Source organism: Neopsephotus bourkii, unplaced genomic scaffold, assembly GCF_033783945.1.
Source record: "Neopsephotus bourkii isolate Nb327-2 ecotype Australia unplaced genomic scaffold, CSIRO-AGI_Nbou_v1 NB_33, whole genome shotgun sequence".
NCBI lineage: Eukaryota > Metazoa > Chordata > Aves > Psittaciformes > Psittacidae > Neopsephotus > Neopsephotus bourkii.
The window spans coordinates 62,541-81,687 of record NW_026900550.1 but is presented as its reverse complement, the minus strand read 5'-3'; the positions used below and the strand labels follow the sequence as shown (position 1 = coordinate 81,687).

At 39.4% G+C, this 19,147-nt stretch overlaps 1 long non-coding RNA gene across 1 annotated transcript in view; it reads right to left on the bottom strand.

Moving 5' to 3' along the window:
* The window catches only part of LOC133207691 (uncharacterized), a 209,424-nt gene extending 191,375 nt beyond the window's left edge, over positions 1 to 18,049 (bottom strand). The window contains exon 1 of the long non-coding RNA XR_009724123.1: positions 17,397 to 18,049. This is a non-coding gene — a long non-coding RNA (uncharacterized LOC133207691). The remainder of the gene's footprint in view (positions 1 to 17,396) is intronic.
* Between the last annotated feature and the right edge of the window lie 1,098 nt (positions 18,050 to 19,147).

Sequence of the window (19,147 nt, the reverse complement as noted above, 5' to 3'; positions counted from 1 at the left end):
ACTCCTACAAACACAATGTTCTCTCCAAACCATACGGAAAATAAGCTTTGTATTTGCAGTAACTATTTAGCTACGTCATGATTTCTAGCTTTAGTGCTATCATAAACATGAAATGCATACGTAAGATATTGCCTCATCTCTCAAGTATATGCAATACTGAGAGTCACCTGGCCAAACATGTGCTTTCTTTCCTTATCACATGGCCCACTTATAACCTAGGCTATTATGCAGCAGTCTTCTTATCTGTTAGCACAAATAGTCCTTAGAGACTGGGCTCACTACTTTCCTGATTGCATACCTGCCCAGAGCTGTCTGAATAATAAAGTAAAAGATAGTCAACCTAACACAGGAATTTCCTGTTTCTTAAACATCCCATGCTTGGCTAACTAACAAACATTAGAAAACACATGACAATATTGTTATGCCCAGTAAGCTGCCTTTGCTTCCTTTTTTCTTTTCAGAATAGCCGTCACTAGAATCTTGCCTGATGAAAGAGATCTTAGATTAAAAAATAAAGAACTATAAGACTCAGTAATGGAGCCTGTGGGCGAGGTTGCCTGTACTGCAAATTCTGTGCATTTGTAACTCCAAAACTCATTTTATCTGATCATCCCAAGGCACCTGGAACTTCACACTCACTCTCTGCAGCTTCCAGCACCTTCTTGCTGCCTCGTCTTGTTTGCATAGCCACACTTGTGCTCTCTTTTTTTTATTTATTTATTTGTTTTGGTGCTGGTTTTTTTGTTTGTTTTGTTGTTTGTTTTTTTTTTTTTTTTTTTACTAAAGGAGAAAGGTTTTCTAGTTACTGAATTCCCATGAGGTATATGGTAGAGTGAAACCAAGCCTGAAAGCCCTCAGCAAAACCTAAGAGTCATATCTCAACCCCAAGGGTCACATCTTTACCTGTTGGTTGTAATTATGAACCTGAACTATGATATAAAGGAAGAAGCACTTATTTACTGCCTTGCAACCAAAGGACCTGAAGATAGCCTCTAACGCATTAAATTAGTATCTGTAAGCACTTTGATGATATTAAGCAATTTAATCTGCCAAGTACTACTCCTGAATAACCAGCAAAAACATGTTGCCAAAGTACAGAAATAAAGTTGTCCTTTTAAACCTCTTCATAATAATTATGGCTGTTAACAACAGATATTGTTCAGCTGAATGAACATGGTGAGATTTTAGGAAACAGCCCTCATCAATCTGATGTTCTTACTAACATCCCTTGCTAAATGTCCAGTGAGATTTCTAGAGGGAAAGAAAAATGCATTCCTTCCCAGAAAAGAACAAAGTTTATGCAGATCAGAAAAGAAAGCAAGGCAGAAGTAGAAACAAATAGCTGTTTTCAGGAAAAAAAAAAAAACAACTAAACAAACCCCTCTAAAATTAGTGCCAACCACACACACTATTAATAAGGGCTCATTTCTGAGCAGGAGAAAGGATCAATTACAGTGCTGCAAACTGCATCTTTCAGACATTGATATTCTCTCTACAGCTAAAGAAAAAAGATAAGATATTGTGAGTCTTTTTTTTCTAATTCTCAACTCTGTTCTAGTCCTTTAGAGTTATATAGAAGTAGCTTGCCATGTGATAATCTATTTCTTCATTTTTGTATACCCTAATCAAAAAGAAAGATAAATAAGCTAACTTGTGGCACAGACGTAAACCGTGGCACATGTCATTACAGTTTTACTTTACATGTACACTTGAAATATGCAGAAGGATTTTTTTTAAAGAGTGTTTTAATATCCAGTTAAATGAAATACTCAGTGTTACACTGGACTTCTAGTTCACAGAATATCCTATATATCCGAGATGCTTACCCGTATGAAAACATACTGAATGGGGAGCATTAGCTTAGTAGCAAGTAGCTCATGAAGTGTTACCCTGACACAAACACACTAGAGTTGCCACTATCATACTATTGCTTTCTCTCTGGAAAGTGAGTGTTTCTGGTTTTTGTCACGAGGTTGCTGACAGAAATGTTTTTAAACAGTTGTAAAGTGCTTTAAAGAGATAAATCCCTAGCATGCCTTCCTATGAGCACACATCTTCCCCCTTTCCCATGTGTGTATTAGAATTAGGATAATTTTCATCACATTAATGCATCTTATTACCAGTAACAGAAGTATTACGGTCCTCTCTGCATATGGTTTTGATTTGTGCCATGGCCTTTCATATATGTATAAAGTCCTGGCATCATCTGCCATATAAGCAGCTGCCACAATGAGTAATGTGTTTTTAGAAAAGGCTGGTGGTTCTCAAAAAAATGTTGAGGGAAATTCAGAAAAAAATACTTCTCTTTCTATAAAGCTTTTCAAGATAGTCCTGAAAGACTTCAAAGACTATTCTATCTAAGCTTACAAATCTTCATGGAGACTTGCAGTTTACAGGTACAGATCAGTTTTATTTATTTATTAAATAGGGGACAAGAAAGAAAACACACTAGGTTCAGGTTAAGTCTAATATTACTGATGCTTACACTAAAATAGGTAGAGTATGGATTGGTTGGTTTGGGTTTTCTTTTCATACTGCTAGATTCATAAGTTTTGATGGCTTGGCTTGGCGAGCAAAAATTTGGGAAGGGCTTTAACTACGCTTACTGCAAGCAGAATGACCAACGGCATGTGGGATATGCAAGGGTGCTTAGGCAATCAAGGAAATGTCCGACCAGGGCTGTTATCTCCCGAGCGATCTTGAGCTAGCTACCAATGCACTGGTCTGCCTGCATGCAAGGTTGGATCTGCAGCTTCCCATGCACCTTGTCACCTACTGTTTCAACCCTCACCTGTCCATACCGACCAGTGAGAGTGAGCCCTTCCAGCCTGCGCAGTGGATTTTTCAGGTGAGGCACAGCTTGCGCAGAACTGGCCCCACCCTTTACACCTGAGGTTTAACTGGCATGGCCTAGCTAGCTAGGACAGTGACAGCAAAGTCCACACGTCGTAGGTTTTGTAAGTGTCCTTCTCTTAGATGGAAGACCATACAAGGCCAGATGAGCTCCATCAGCCCGGATTTGAAGATAGGAGTTTTCCTTCTCCTATGAGGAAGGGCCTGCCTTTGCTAATGAAGATTCAGGAAGACCTTTAGCCATGCATTCTGAACAAGACTGTCATCTCCTGGGTCAATCTCGAGCGACCAGTGACACAACAGCACAACAGCAAGCATCTAGGCGGGATTCTGACTTAGTTCAGTCATAAGCCTGCAGATGGTAGCCTTGTGCCAGTGGCTCCTCAGCCAAGGGCACGCACCAGGGGTCTGAACCTGCAGCTCCTCTCGTACTGAGCAGGATTACTGTTGCAACAACACATCATCAGTAGGGTGAAACTAACCTGTCTCAGGATGGTCTAATCCCAGCTCATGTTCCCTATTAGTGGGTGAACAATCCAACGCTTGGTGAATTCTGCTTCACAATGATAGGAAGAGCCAACATCGAAAGATCAAAAAGCAATGTCACTATGAACACTTGGCCGCCACAAGCCAGTTATCCCTGTAGTAACTTTTCTGACACCTCCTGCTTAAAACCCAAAAAGCCAGGATAGTGAGGCTGCGCTTTCACGGTGTGTATTCATACTGAAAATCAAGATCAAGCAATTGTTTTTTCATAAGCATTAATTACTTAAGAAATCACTCAGTCCTGTAAACCAAACCACTGAATTTCCTTCTGCAACAGTAGTTCTACATGACAAGCAAGAATGATAAGGTATCATATCTCAAGAGTCAGGTTGATTAACATGAAAATGAAGATAAGAGATATTCAGAGTCAGTCACACACTGTTACACTGCTAGTGAGGTACATTATGGACATGTTGTCACTTACAAAATAATTAAAGACGACATGACCAGATTCCCTGTAGAAAGTTAAGTTTCATTCTTATAGTCATAACTTCTATTTGGGCCAGTTTTAAATTGAGATGGTTAAAGAAAACTTCAATATTTTACAGTTGTGGAATCTGCTTAGGCCTTTGTTGAAGTGCTTTCATTTAGCATAGAGGTGGAGATTTCAGGCCTTCCAAGTTTGAGAGTTCATAACTTAAGAACCACCTTAAAACACGACCCAAGTAAAAGTAATCACAGAATGGCTTGGGTTGGAAGGGACCTTAAGGCTCATCCAGTTCCAACCCCTTGCCATGGGCAGGGACACCTTCCACTAGATCAGGTTGCTCCAATCCTCTGTCCAACCTGGCCTTGAACACTGTCAGCAATGGGGCAGCCACAGCTTCTCTGGGAAACCTGTGCCAGGGCCTCACCACCCTCACAGGGAAGAACTTCTGCCTAAGATCTCATCTCAATCAGCAATCTTAATCTTACGCAGTAATTGGTCCCTTCCTGGCCATCTCAGTCTCCCCTCTGTCAGGTTAAAGCCATTCCCTGTTGTCCTGTCCCTACAGGGCCTTGTCCAAAGCCCCTCTCCAGCTTTCTTGTCAGCCTCTTTAGGTATTGGAAGACTATTATAAGGTCTCCCCTGAGAGATTACTTGCCTACAAGCATGTTAAGCCCCATCAATACACACAGAGTTAGTGAAATATTTCGTTGTTAGGATCACCTCCTTATGCTTGCTGGACAGAACTGGGCTCTCAGAGGCAGACAGGGCTTCTTAGACACCATATCACTTCCAAGTTGCATTAGATGGGATGAATCATGCTGAAACAGTGCCCTGATGGTGTTCCCAGGGCTTGTGCTGCACCACAAGCAACTGAATTTAGAAATCAGGCTTCTATAACAGCTATGCACAAAGCAGTTCCAGGTCACCAAGAAAACAAACTGATTTTTAAACTGTCTACTTTCACTCCCGATAAAACTCAGTAAGAAGTCCTGAAAAAAACAATGCAGCAAAGAGAAAAAGCTTGAAAGATTTAAAGTCACTGAAATGGTCTTGTCATGCCTGGTCTAAGATACAGCCCTTGGAAAACACCTGCCAGAGCAACATTATTGAGATCTGCTCGTGCAGGAGGGGAGGGAAAGAGCCTTGGTAAGAAAATTTGCAACTTATTTTGGAAACAAAGCTGGGGGAAGGGAAAACACTGGTTCCAACTCTTCAGTTGAAACTGAATCTTCTTTCCACAGACTGCAGGAAATTTCAAAAAAAAAAAGAAAAGGTCATCTAAAAAATTCTTACAGTTGTTCGCCTCAGAAGTACAAGAAGTTATCATGTTATGACAGAAAATCTGCTTCTGTTGGAGCAGAAGTGTGACAGCAGCACTTGAAGCTGCTGAAGAAATAGGTGTGTGTATATATATACACATGCACATTATTTCTAGCTGTGGACATGAGAACAGGAATGCATTTCTAAATAAATAGTGCTACTCTCTGACTGAAGTCTAAAAATGTCAGTGCTGTGCAGTGTGAAGAGAATAAAGAAGAGACGAGTGGGATCTGTACTCGTGAAGATCTGAGATCAAAGCATGACGTTAACTCAAGTTATTTTACAGAGCAAAGTAGCCCAAAGTATTTTGGTACAGACACAACCTTGTTCTGACAACAACAGAGCATCATAACAACACTAACATGTTATCAATTCTGCTATTTAAACTGTAGTTAGCCTTATGCAGAAGATGGTAGGAACTGTCTTGAAGGATTCAGAGCTCCTTTGTCTAATTCTGATTTGGAATAAAACATATTTTAAAGATTTCTAGAGGGAGATTATACGTACAGACTACTGAATGTGTATACTTTGTTTCAATTTTGCCTCTATCATGTTGAAAACTTTGAATTCCACAAAGTTTCCTCACCTCGTATCAAGGTCTAAGTTCTTAATGCATTAATTTCCAAAACCAGAAGTCAAAGCCACCATCTTTTTGAACCTCCCTTCCCCATTTCACACATGCAAAAACCACCTCTCCAAGTATCACAACAGTGTAAATAGTTTTACCTAATGTAGACGAAGTCTTAAATATAGAAATAATGCTAACAACAAGTTTAGGTTACATTTTAAATGTATCCTCTCCATCACAGTGGAAGTGAAAGGTTGATAGCTTAAAAGGTTACAGTGTTCTTCTGTGCTTCCCCTCTAGATAAAATCCTAAATGTAAATATATTTGCTTTTTAATAATAATTGTCAATTTTTGGATCCTCCCATCAAGTGCAATAGAAATTTACATCCTAAACATTAAATGCTATGGTATAGTTTGAAAAGTCCTAGAGGAAAATGCTTATATTAATGTTTCATTCTATTCCATAAATTTCAGAGTAATCACCATGTAGTCATATTAACTTTTTTATAAAAGCTTACAATCTTCATATTCATTAAATGCAATATGGATCTTTTTCAGGGGCAAAGGCTGCTCTAAATCTGGGACTGTAGATTCATGCCCCATAGCCTTCCCTTCTTTAAAATTCTTTCTACAGGAGTTGTTCTAACCAAACACTGCAGAAGATCCTTTACTGCGATCAGCTGGCTAGAATGCTGTAGCGTCTCTAAGCCCCAGTGCTGCTGCCAAGTCTGACTATTCTAAGCTTTATGACCTGTTAGGGTCCTCAGAGAGTCATTGTCAGTCGTCCAGTTTCCCTGCAGAGCAATTAAAGCAGCACACCACCTGCATGGCTTTTGTAATATTCGTCTCTAAACTTCAAACTGATCCCATAGTCCTACTTTTGTTGTCTCTATCCTTGAGGAAAACACAATCAACCTTGGACTACATGGTTTGTAACATGATGTATTAGCATAGGCTTGCAGTAGAGACCATGTCTGGAGCTTCAAACCTGCTGTGAACCAGAGGCTATGTACAACAGTGGGAAACAAAGTATAATCTCCCATGCAGCAAGTCAGAATGTCATGGTTGATTTCGTAGCTCAGCTCTTGCTTAATGCTTCTCAAATTATTCCTGAACTAGCTGGTATAGAAGAGAATGAGTCAGAATTTGTTTCCATATTTCATCACCATCCTTACCTGCACGGGGCAGGCAAGCAAAGAAAAATTAACAATTTAGAAACAAAACCAAAACTAGCCTTTCTAATAGTGTAGTTTCTCCTTAGACCCTGAAGTGACAAGAAGGCTGCCTGCTACCTTGACATGATAACCCACCTTTATTGCCCTCTCATCCAATATGTATAGCAGTTGCATCAGTTCTAGACATCAGTGCAGGTAGTTCAGATGTAGGCATCTCCAATGACATCTGTCATCCCTGCCCTGCACTACTGCAGTATAATTTTAAACCTGTTTGGCCACTGAAGGCAATGCAGAAGGCAGCAGCAAGGCAACACCAGTGTTCTGATCCTCACCTCTGCCTGTGGAGGAGCAGCTTAGTAGAATAATTTTGGCCTTAAAGGTCACAGCTAGCAAAAGCTCATACATTCAAACCACAGCCTTGATCCTTACTGCATTGCATTGATTAGGCATCCAGTTTTGTTTCAGTTCTGCTAAGTTAAATAGCATCATTTCAAAAGGGAAGCACTGCTTTGTCTCACAGAATGACTGAATTTTAACATCCATTCAAAAAGAGTGATTAGTACTTGCCAAGTGCCTGCAAGTAGAGATTGAAAGCTCAAGCAAGTAAAAGCCTCATTTTATGAAGCTCAGAACATTGTATATATAATGAAATGCCATTAAAGATATCTGTTACAGTAATACAGAGAAAGCAAGTTGATCCAAAATAACACAAGTGTCAGGAGAACATAAGGTGATGGGAGGGAAGCTTCTCATTTCTGACCTGAGGGGTAGTAGCCATGCACTGAGTGAGCAATTTACCAGCTTAATGCGATAGCTCAATAAGAGGTTTAGGAGTCTATGCAGTGTATAAATCCATACATTCTTTACCCTACAGGAAAACTCATAGAAAAAGCAAAAGTAAGGAAGACAGATCACAGAGTAGCTGCATATGGTTACAGTAGATCAAATATAAGACTGTTCAGCTAACTACAGCTACCTGAACTTTTGAAATGTCAACAGGCACAGAAAAAGAGCTTGCTCCCTCCAAAAGGGGCCAGAGCAGTCCCCTAGAGTCAAATGCAGGGTATACTGCCTATTCTACTGGGGGTTAATACAGTTAATGAGTAGGGCAACAAGAGCACCATTGTTGGGAGATAAAGTCTGCATAAACAATGAATTCAACAAAGACTTCCAGTCTGTGGCGAAAACAAGGGCAAAACCCCATTAGCTTCATTTTGTATCACCCACACATCCGCTCCTTCTAAATACTGACCTCAGGTAAAAAGAAATAAAATTGAGACTCTAAAGAACTGCTGGAGGGGAAACAAAGCACTGGAGCTCGAGTAGCAGACTTTAAGATGTGTTTTTAAAAACAATCCACCATAAATTTACACTAGCAGTAGTGCCCAAACCCCTTTTTGTGTAGGTATGATAGCCTCTTGCCTTTTCCAACTGCATTAGCTACTCCAGAGATGTTACTTCCTAAGGAGATATTTTCCATAAAAAGCAAGAGCTCATTCATCATTTGTTTAGAAAAGAAAATTAAAGCATTTATTTTCCTTTCTAATGTGAAAAATGCAGTCAGTGTTTTATGCTAACAGATGGCAATTTCCAGTCCCATTATTAACAATGGTATAAAGCTTGTATAACCTTACATTCTTGATGTTTTCTAGTGCCTGTTTTAACCTACTAAAATCAAATGCTGCATCTGAGTCTTTTGTAGAAGACATTCTTTTCTTGCTCCAGTCACCTTTTCTCCACTGCTTCTTGTAGTCCTTACTGCTAGGTTTAAATAATAAAACGTGCCTAAACCTGAAGTGATGGAAGAAATGCACCTACATTTGAAAAGTACTGTTTAGACAATAATTTGTAGAACAACAACTGGAGGCCAAATACTTATTCTCATAAACTGACATGCTTAGTAGAACTATCTACTCATTTCCATTGCCTGAGGGCCTGGACAAGATCATGAAAGCGGTCTTCTAGTACACCAATTGCAGTTAAACAACATGGAAAGTGAGACAAGGGGGGGGCACGAAATTACAAAATGGGATATAGAAATCTTTAGAAGTAGCTTTAAGTAGTGTTAAGTTTGATGGCTTTGTAACAGTAGCAATGGAAAATTACTGAGGTGCAGGGTACATAGAGAAAAATATATAAAGAGAGTGCAGCTAGAGAACATACTGAGAATTCTCACAAGATAAATCATTATAGTTGACATAGCTTTAAGAAAAAAACAGCCTAGAAAAACAGGACAGGGATAAGGGGTATCTGGAAACTGCAGGTGTCCAGGATGGGCTACAGTTGAACTAACAGATAAGTAGGAGGATGGGAGGATTATTATGTCTCTGGTGCTAACGAACCAATTAAACTGGTATGAGCATCTACTGCACGTGCTTCAAAGGCAGCCAGAAGTGATGAAGATTGTTGGAAGAAGTAAACGACCCTCAGAGACCACCACCACAATTCTGTACGCATGCGGGGAACTCTCTGGAAACTGATGTAATCCATATGTAGCCTCATGAATATGTATGTATGCCCAGGGGCTATAAAAGGACAGCTTGTGGGGCAATTAGGGAGATACACGGTAGGTGGAGTTATCCCCCGTGTCTCCCGGCACCGTAATAAAGAATACCTGCTTGTCAGCTTGAAAACTTTGTTGGCAAGTTTGTTCCTGGAGTTTTCTCCGAATCAAAAGAAAGAGAATCAACTAGAAGCAACATTCAGAGGTAAAACAATTTAAGCACTAAAAGCTCAGGCATGGTTTCCAATAAAGGAGAGCACTCCCATCATACTATAGACATATGACCTGGACAAAATAAACCTAGGAAATACATACTTATGTTTAGAAATATATGATATTTTCTCAAATATTCATAGATTTAGAAAAAATAGTTACTTCCCAAAATGCCCTTTCCCATCCCTCAGTGTAAGACAAAACTCACTTCCCCTAGCAAAGTAAGCAGGGATATCAGAGTAGAAGCTTGATCCATTTCCTCTGCCTACCCAAGACCACCACTATATAACATTGCTCCTGAAGTTTCCCTCCCCATAGCTGAAAACATAAACACACAAACACACCTTATTTCCCGCTGACACCACCAGAAAGAGTTTAATCTGGTTCATCCCTAAATAGAGATGCAAAAATGTACTTTTATATCACAGGCAGGAAAGAGATGATGAAGTCAGTTAGGTTTCTCTACTGCTAGACCTCAAAAGGTTCCATTCAATTCCAGATGGAATAGACATTGAGATGCTCATGATTCACACAAAGCAAGTGGGAAATTAGATTACATAAATAGAAGTATTTTGGGCTGACCTTTTACTAAGTTTCCCTGCCTTTCTACATTCTGCAAACACATCTAGCAGTACATACACACCCCATATGTTAAATGAGGTGTTTCATAAAGAGACTTAAAGTTAATACTCTTGGAAAATTTCACACACATCTTCACAAGAAGAAACTCATGGGACCAAGGTTATTCCACCCTCTCTTTATAAACTTCTAATCTAACAGTTCCCATATAGGAAAACTACATAATTAACACTACCTGCCTGGTGGCAAATATTCCCCTTGAGAAGAAAAAGGTTCAGATATAGGTAGAAATGCAGAGATGAACCTGCCTAAAAATAGAACCAGTCTAATCCACCACTTTTGATGATTCATGTATTAGAAAGTGGTAATCCAGGCTTGCATCTGCATAGTGCAGAATGGAGCTGATCTATCTGGAAACAAGTGTGGAACTTCTCTATTCATTTAGATGACAAGAAAGACCTTGCACCTCCACCTACCTCAGACAAGTAATATAATAAGAAGAATTAAGGCAGATTAAGAGACTCTTTTAGGCATCCTAAGATCCTTAAACACACTATCCCCAAGCCAAGTACTGTTACAAGAAGTCTCCTAGTTATATCTCTCAACCGTCACTGTTTTCAGTATTGCATAAAGCTGCTTAAATGATAAAGCCGATTGTCAAGGGAATCCCAGTTTGAAGGGATCTTTTGTGGTTTGAAAGGGTGATGACTTGTGTAAAAGAAGGGCAGTCACTGCAGCAAGCCCTGAATATCAATGACAAAAGAGGAAAAGGAGAGCTAACAAGTCAGGCTATACCGTCTCGTTACTACTTGGCTAAATTGCACGACAGTTGCAAGGCAGGACAGTGCCAAGGACTGGGGCAATCCTTGCTCCCCTGAGGCCACTCTGTTCTCCAGTAAATAGTTCAGGTACTATTCATACATGTGGATCAGGCACTATATGGAATATGAAGAACAGAAAGAAAATGCATGGTATTTCCTGCCTGACACTCAGGTTACGTTAATTCAGCCGTACATTAACTCAGCCAAATTCCTTTGTACATTCTAGAGTTGATAATATAAAGCCATTCACAGTTTTTTTTTAGTCACTAAAAGCCTTCCAAGCTTACAGTTTTGACTCACATTCTTCACTGGAAAACATGTGGGTGATAGCATAAAAATTGCCACAGTCAAATGTTCTAAAATCTAGCTCACAAGCTCCAGAAATCGTAATACTTGTTGGTTTTTTTTCCCAGAAATTAATAAAATTATCTACCCATTCAGTTAAATTACTTCATGCTTCCTTTATGATAGCCATAAAAATCATCTTGTTTTCCTGGGTCTGCACCTTATTCCAGTTCACACATTCCTTTTTCCAGAATGTGATTCAAACTATGTCTTTTATCTGATCTGTTTTCAAAACTAGATTGCATTCCCACTTGAAAGGAATGATAGCATAGTTGAACAGATAAAGAACATGACTCTAATAGACAACTTCATTGCAATGCAATAATTGAAGAGTTTGGGGTGAGTCAGGATTCCCAGGAAAATATGTTCTTTCTTGATATTTATTCTTAATATATATTTCTTTGCTTGAGGAACTGTAGCTTTATTTCCTATCAAAGTGCAAGTTTTATGTTTTCAAAGCTTCTTCAAAAGAGATCCAAATCCCTTATGGAGTTTTAATAATGCCACTCCTGTTATGAGCCTTACTCGTCTACTCCTGTTCAAAATAAAAATGCAGACTTAGGACCCAAGTGGCATTTCTGAAGCATAGGCTTGAGATGCTTAAAGGAACATTCTACAATCTGTTTTAACTCACCCAAACTGCTAAAATACACTAAGAAAATATTCTTTCAAGAGCAGTCTGTACAATGCAATCCCTGCCTGTGCCCTACAAGAACATGAAACCTCTTTTGTCTTTGGGGTAGTCTCATTTTCCTTCCTACTTTGTTTTTACCTGTTCCCCTCTTTTCTCTCCAGTTTCTACTACTGAATCTTCTGCTTTTCAGAAGGCAGCAACTCCTGCAGGTTTTAAGTAGGTAGGTCATTCAGCTTCGAAGCGCCTCATTTTCTTCCTGCAATAACTGAGGGTATAGTGAGGATTTATAGGTTTGCATGAAATGCAGTTATAGTGAGTAGCTGCAGAGAGAAGCCTCTGAACAAGCAGGAACAACACAGCATCAAAAAGAGCCTTTGTAGAAAGCCCTATCTCAGAACATTCACTTCCTTGTCCCTTCAACTAGAATCAACATGATGTTTTCAACAGTGCTTAACTGATGAACAATAATGGAGTGAGGGAAGAATCACACAGGCAAAGGAGTGGCATCCCTAGCTTTACCTAATACCAAAATGATGTCATTTTGGTTTAATAAGCTGGTGATTCACCACATTTGTATTACAGAATTGTTGCTTTTCTTTCTCATTTGCCAGTTTTGTTCTGTAACAGCAGAAAAGACAGCAGGAAAGATTACATACCAGTAGACAAATTAGAACGAGAAAGCCAAGTTTACGTGGAAAATATGCCCACTGCTTGATAGTCTCATATTGCACTGGTAGGATTTTCTCCTATAAATAAACAATAGGAAAGGAAGTATATAACCCTGTTCTGATTCTTGTAAACAGGATAAACAACAGGATTAGGACTCGCAGTGCCTAATTACTAGTACATGCTGGACTTCATGTTTAACCTACCAAAAAACCATAAAAAAATTAACCTACCAAAAAATTTAACCTACCAAAACAACATCAAAAGGTTAGAATAATGGGCCTCATGGAAAATCTTCCTGGCATGGCTTGCAAGCTCAAAGCTATATCAAAAATACAGCAACAAAACCCCCTTATATTTGCAGTTGTGAGCCTCATTTGAGCACGTTATTGTTTTACACTGATGTCCCTGCTAGTCATTGCAATGCACAAACAGAAGAACTACCATTGATAGCCAACTGAATAAAAAAAGCTTTGGCAAGTTACTGCTGTCCATAGGAAAAGTTTCTTCCATATGCAGCAGGAAGAGACCGAGATTCCTTGCTACAGTTCTGCCTCTTCAGTATATGTTCTAGGAAAGAAAGTCTACAGCTCCTGAAGGAATCTCTCCCACTTTCCTCCAGGATCAATATGAGTCTGCCTTATGTACCACTCTAAGTTTGGCAAGAGCTCTTTACACAGCAGCATCTTGCGGATTTTGAGAATACAGAAACAGTATGTTTCCTCCTCAGCAATGTGAAATAGATGTACAAAATTCAGCATACCACTTGGGCGTCTGAACTTTAACTTTGAGAATGTCACCATTAATCTTACCAACCTGAAAGGTAACACACTCCAGAAGAAAAAACCTATGTATGTACCCATGCTCTCAACACTCCCCTTTTGTACCATTCTTGAAAGCTGCTGTGCCCAAGTCAACATTTTCTCATGTTTTTTGTTCTACAACAAAAAGATCTTTTGCATTAATTTCATAAAAACATAAGGAACTCCTACTACTAAAGGATGCCTTCTCAGCTGCTAGAATCTGTGGGAGGTCAAATAACAGGTAGGTTATCTTCCCTAGACAACCTAAGAAATTTTTGAAAAGCTAAGAAATGAAACAATCTCTCAAACAAACTTCATTTCCACACTTCCAACTAGGAGTCCAGAAAGCAAAAAATTAGTTGTTTTTAAGATGCTGCTTAAGAGGTTTGAGTTTATCTAACATGTTTGTTTGACAGGCAAGGAACTAGAATTTTGGTTTCAGAGTCTCCATCATTCCTAAATGTTATCCTTTGACATTGAATGAAAAGGGAAGGAGAGCAATGCAGGGAGAAAACAAGCAAACAAACAAAAAATTAATTTATTGCAGTCAACTAATTTGAAAAATGAAAGGATATATTTGTAAGCTCTTTTTGGCCCTTAAGTGGCTAAAAGTACTAAATTTTGCTAACTATTCTCTTAAAGTAAGAGACTTAACATTAACTCTACTCACAGGAATTTGCAGTGATCATACCATTTGTCATTATAGTAGTACACATTCATAAGCACTGCACTGCTCTTTCCTGGCTCCTTATTTCAAAGTCAAGCCCAGTGTCATATTAATGCAAGATAATATTGCAGACCAACACAACGAGTCAGCAACCAAAAGGAAGTTCTGCTGTCCCACAGAGCTTGTTCTTTTGGTTTAAGTCCTCTATTTGCTAGTACTTCTCCCATCTCCAGTACCCCACCTTGCTTGCATGCTGCTGCAGAGCTCCAAGCCTGACTTACCAGTTGTCAGCTGAGCTTGTTTCAGAAGGAAGGAGGAATTCATGTGTAATGTACCCTGGGTCTCAGAAACACAGAAACATGTGCTAAAGAAGCTTAGTGCCTGGCTGGCTGACTTCAGCAGTGAGAAAAAAAAAGGTGGTCAATTAACTGGAACTAAGTGAGAAAGAAATTTGGTGTTTATCTTCCCCTTATTCTTAAAACAACATTTACATAATTCAGCTCACAAGAATCATATTGTACCCCATATTCTTGCTAAGAGACCTTACCTATGATAACACCCACTGCAAGGCTCATGAAGGCCTTCCTACTACAGCAAGATGCACAGTGGATAGAGCTTACACAAGCACCCAAACAGTAAAGAGAAGAAAGTATTTTCTAATTTAGGTGATACTGAAGACAAGGGGCCTTAAAGTGTAAAATGCGATTAAAATGGAAGGGACACAAAAAAGAAACACCTGACATTCTTTCCACAGTTTTTTTAATTGAACACTAAGAAAAAATACGTATGGGCTGACTTATGCTAAAGCCTGTTCCCACCTAAAACCTGCTAGCACTGTGTATTACCCATTTACATTCTTGCCATTTTGGAATTATAAACCAAAGCCTATCCTGTGATATAACATTTTAGGTACAATATTGTTTAGATTGTAAGATGTACAAACAAACCCCCCAAAATAGATACTCTGACAGTATAATTTAGGAAGCCATAATTTAAATCCAGGAAAAGTTCTAAACAAAATCTACTAAATCAACAAAAATGCCTAGGTAGGGTTTGGGGGATAAAGAGGAGAAGCATAAGGTTTCCTCTTCAGTGAATCTGTTCAAATGTAAAATAACCATTTGCTTTGGTCTACAGCATATAATGAGGTAAATACTAGTTGCAAAAAAACCACATCCCTACCAGTCTCACTTATGTGGGGTTGATGACCAACAGAGACATATGATTAATAACATCTGGACACTATAAGCAGAGAACACTGATGTCTTTCTTTGCCAGCACAGAGGTGATTACCCTCCCACTCAGTTTAGGGCAACACTATGAAATTATATTCTATACATCAGAATATGCAGAAATACTACTGGTGGAGCAAATGTGCCATATTTGTCCGCAGAACATGAAAGCTGTTTCATCTTCAGGCAGAACATTTCCCCCCTGCTTTCAGCCAGTCAGTGTCTCAGCTTTGAAGGTCTCATTACATAGCTCAATTCTAAAAACAGGGTAAGGCTATAAAGATCATGAGTTGTCATTTCTACACACACACTTTCAGCCCTCACTACATACAGACTGTTCTCCATAGTTAAAAGAGAGGATAGCTCATTGCCTGGTCTAAATTAATAGATTCAGGTGCTACATGTGATGGAGATTGAGGAAAGTACAATGGGGGAAAACTAGCAAACCGCAACCTGCCCAGACAGACGTTTGTCATAATTGTATAAAAGCACATGCAACACAGAGCATCACTTTCAGAAAATGAGGGGAAACGCACCTATAACCAGTTTCTCCTTTCTTCCTTAATCCCTCTTTAAAGCTATTATGCAAAACCAGTGGGTAATAGAGGGACTGACTGACAGGATGCTATAACATAATGTGATTTGATTACTCAGAAGCAGAGCCTTTTCATTACGTTTCAGCTTTACAACAAAGGATCTATTACAAGAAGGGTCATTACACTTCTTTGTACTAAACTGATCAAAGGTCCAGTCCATCTGATGTGTACTTACACTGATAAATCTGACACAAGACCCCTTTTCTTTGCATGCATTGTATATGCATGTAAGTCCCTCAACATTCGATTATTCAGTACAACTGTATTTTGATCCATGACTTTTAACACTAAATAACCAGCCATGCAGCCTTTCAAATAGATACCATATCCTTCAATATTAGTCATTCGTGTTCGTATAATTGAGAAGTGAGTACCTAGCAATTCCATTTGGAGAATGAAGCTTCTTTGAAATGTACTTACAGATGGTTTTTTTACCTCCTTGGGAATGTTAAGTACTATCAGTGCAGCAATAAAAAAAAGCTCAACTATAAGAGCTCCAATTCTATTGCTTTGCAATGGTATTTTATTCCTATTATTTAATGGAAAGATGGAAAAGGGTACGCCAGTCTCACTGTTACTGCAGAAACTGCATTGGGGGAGGATACATTACAAGTGCCAGGTTAAAAACTGAGTAGCATCACAGCATCACAGCCTTATGATCCAGAAATACTCTGCCATGAACCATGCTGGAGGAGACATTTACTTTTGCCTCATAAGCACTTGGTAGCACCTCTACCTCAAAAAATTAAGGGCCCACAAGAACTCATTTCTGATGGCGCTCTGTTTCACAGGAGTTATGACTTTGGGGCCCTACAGATTTCATGAATTCCTTAGCACATATCAAAGAAAGCAGCAGCATTCAAAAGGTTAATGAAAAGCAAACAGAGGAACTTCACGTAAGTGATGCACAAATTCTTACATTCCACTTCTGCTACCTTTGCCTTCTGCTAACAGCAGCAGAAGCAGCATTTTACTTACAAATTCATCATTCCAGAGCTGGCTGAAATGCATAGGAAAAAAAAAAAAGCAGCTAGAAAAGGTTTATGAAAATATGGAGACTTCTGTTGAAGATAGCCTATGAGCTGCATTTCTTGCCCATTCTAGATGCTTTCCAAACATTTTAGCTGGTTTAATAAACAGAATTTTCTCCCTAGAAATTCTAATACCTTTGAAATGAAAGGAGCTTTACAGTGCTATTTAACTAACATTTTCCAGCACTAGAGATCATTATCTTGCGAGCATTTTCCCTGTGCAAATGGCAGGGGTAGAAGAAAAAAATAATAAAAAAAAAAGAAAAACAAAGGAAAAAATACAGAAAAGGAAGGAAAGGGTAAAAAGCCCAGACTTTACAAACAACATGCTCCATATGCACCCAGTACTTATGGTTTAGCTTTTCCCCTCAATTCAATCAAGGAAACAAGGGGTGGGCAACCCCCTAGGTTTACCTTTTGTCCGGTCCCTCTGTAAACTTCTTCAAAAGAAATTTAAATCCCTTCAGGAGGTTTTGATGCTTTTGCTTCCCTCGTGCTCGAGTCAGGCAGAGGCAAACCAAATTTGTTTTCAGAGGTTCCATTTACCGATCTTCCATTCCCAGCAAAAAACCTCCAAAGAGACGATGCCAAAAGTAGATCCCAGAACTCACAGGCAATTGGAAAGGGGGCTGCAGAAGGATCAGACTGTGAAATTCAGTAGCTTGAGCACAGAAATATCCCAGTGCACAATATACCTGGCTTCTTGCTCACCATCAAACCTGTAGTGCAAACTGTCGGTAGTAGCTGCTGTGTGTGCTGCAGATGGTACGTCTCACTACCTTGCCAGATGGGTAGAGGCTTCAGAGAGCAGCAAAATCAGGGGGGTCTCCTTTCAGCAATGTGCCTTGCCAGCCACTCATTCACCCAGCCTAATCAATTAAGACAAGAACAGCTCAGTCACCAAACGTATCTCCTTCCAGGGTACATAGGATTAGAACAAGGTTATTAATCTTGCTGTGCTGCATCCCCCCCACCCCTTACATTCAGCAGCCTGCACTGAGATGATTGCCAGCTCTGTCTCTGTGCCTGTTCTACTGCATTTTGCTCAGCCCTCTCTTGCTGCAAGTGAAACAGAGGAGGGAGGAATACTAATAAGGTGCTTAGCTACAGTTTCTTGAAGGCATTCTACATACTGGGTATGTGCATGTGTGTGTGTGTCTGCATGCATTTTCCACCTGGATTTCTTTTGCTGCTGAAATAGGACCTGTTTATACATCAAAGTTGGAACTACTATGGATTAACACATAATGATTATCAGCACCAGTAATTGTATTTTACTGACACTAAGAGGAGGGTACTAAATGGTCTAGAAGACAAGGACAGTAGTAGTGACTATGAAGGGAATGGGGGGGAGGGTTTAAAAACCACCCTACACCAAGAAAGGCATGTTAGGTTAGAATATTTGCTTCAAAGCCACTCCTTTTAGCATTCCTTCAGAAGTCTTCTTATATCCTGTGCTAGTAAGGATTTTAAAATCAGCACTGTATTATCCATCTCTACATTAGGCAGCAATATGCAGAGTCAAGTAAATACTTTTAGAAAAGACAGGAAAAGAAAAATTTGGAAGGTCAATAGAGGCAGACATCCAGCACTGCTTGAAATTTCCTCCTAGATTGGGAAGTGTTCTGGTGAAATCTGTGACTTGTGAAATGAGCTTAGAGTTCTCAGTCCCTGTCATAGAGGGCTTGGAACTAGATGAGATTTAAGGTCCCTTCCAACACAAACCATTCCTTGATTCTATGAGTCCAACAGACAAAAGAGATTTTTCATGTATTGTCTGAATAACTGACCTGCATTAGTGCATGAACCTGGGTATTCTGTTGCGGCAAGTACAAATACTAGCTGTAATTCACTCCCATGAAATATGAAAGAAGTCATATTGCCTGTGCTTTCCCACAGGTAATTCAGACCCTCTGAAGCAGGCTAAGGATGCAAGTACTGCTGTCTCGCATGGACTCCATAATTCCTTCTTTTTTGCAGCAGATGACACTTTGAGACTCCTCAGGGACTGGAAAGAAAAAAGAAACCATTCTTCAGGAGCAGTTTGGAGATTACTACAGTAAATTATAATTATGTGAGACTGGTAAGGACTGGTAAGGTTCATAGGTCTGAGTAACCAAAAAGCTCTTGTCAGAGCTCCCTACTGAGTGAGTGACATGAAATGT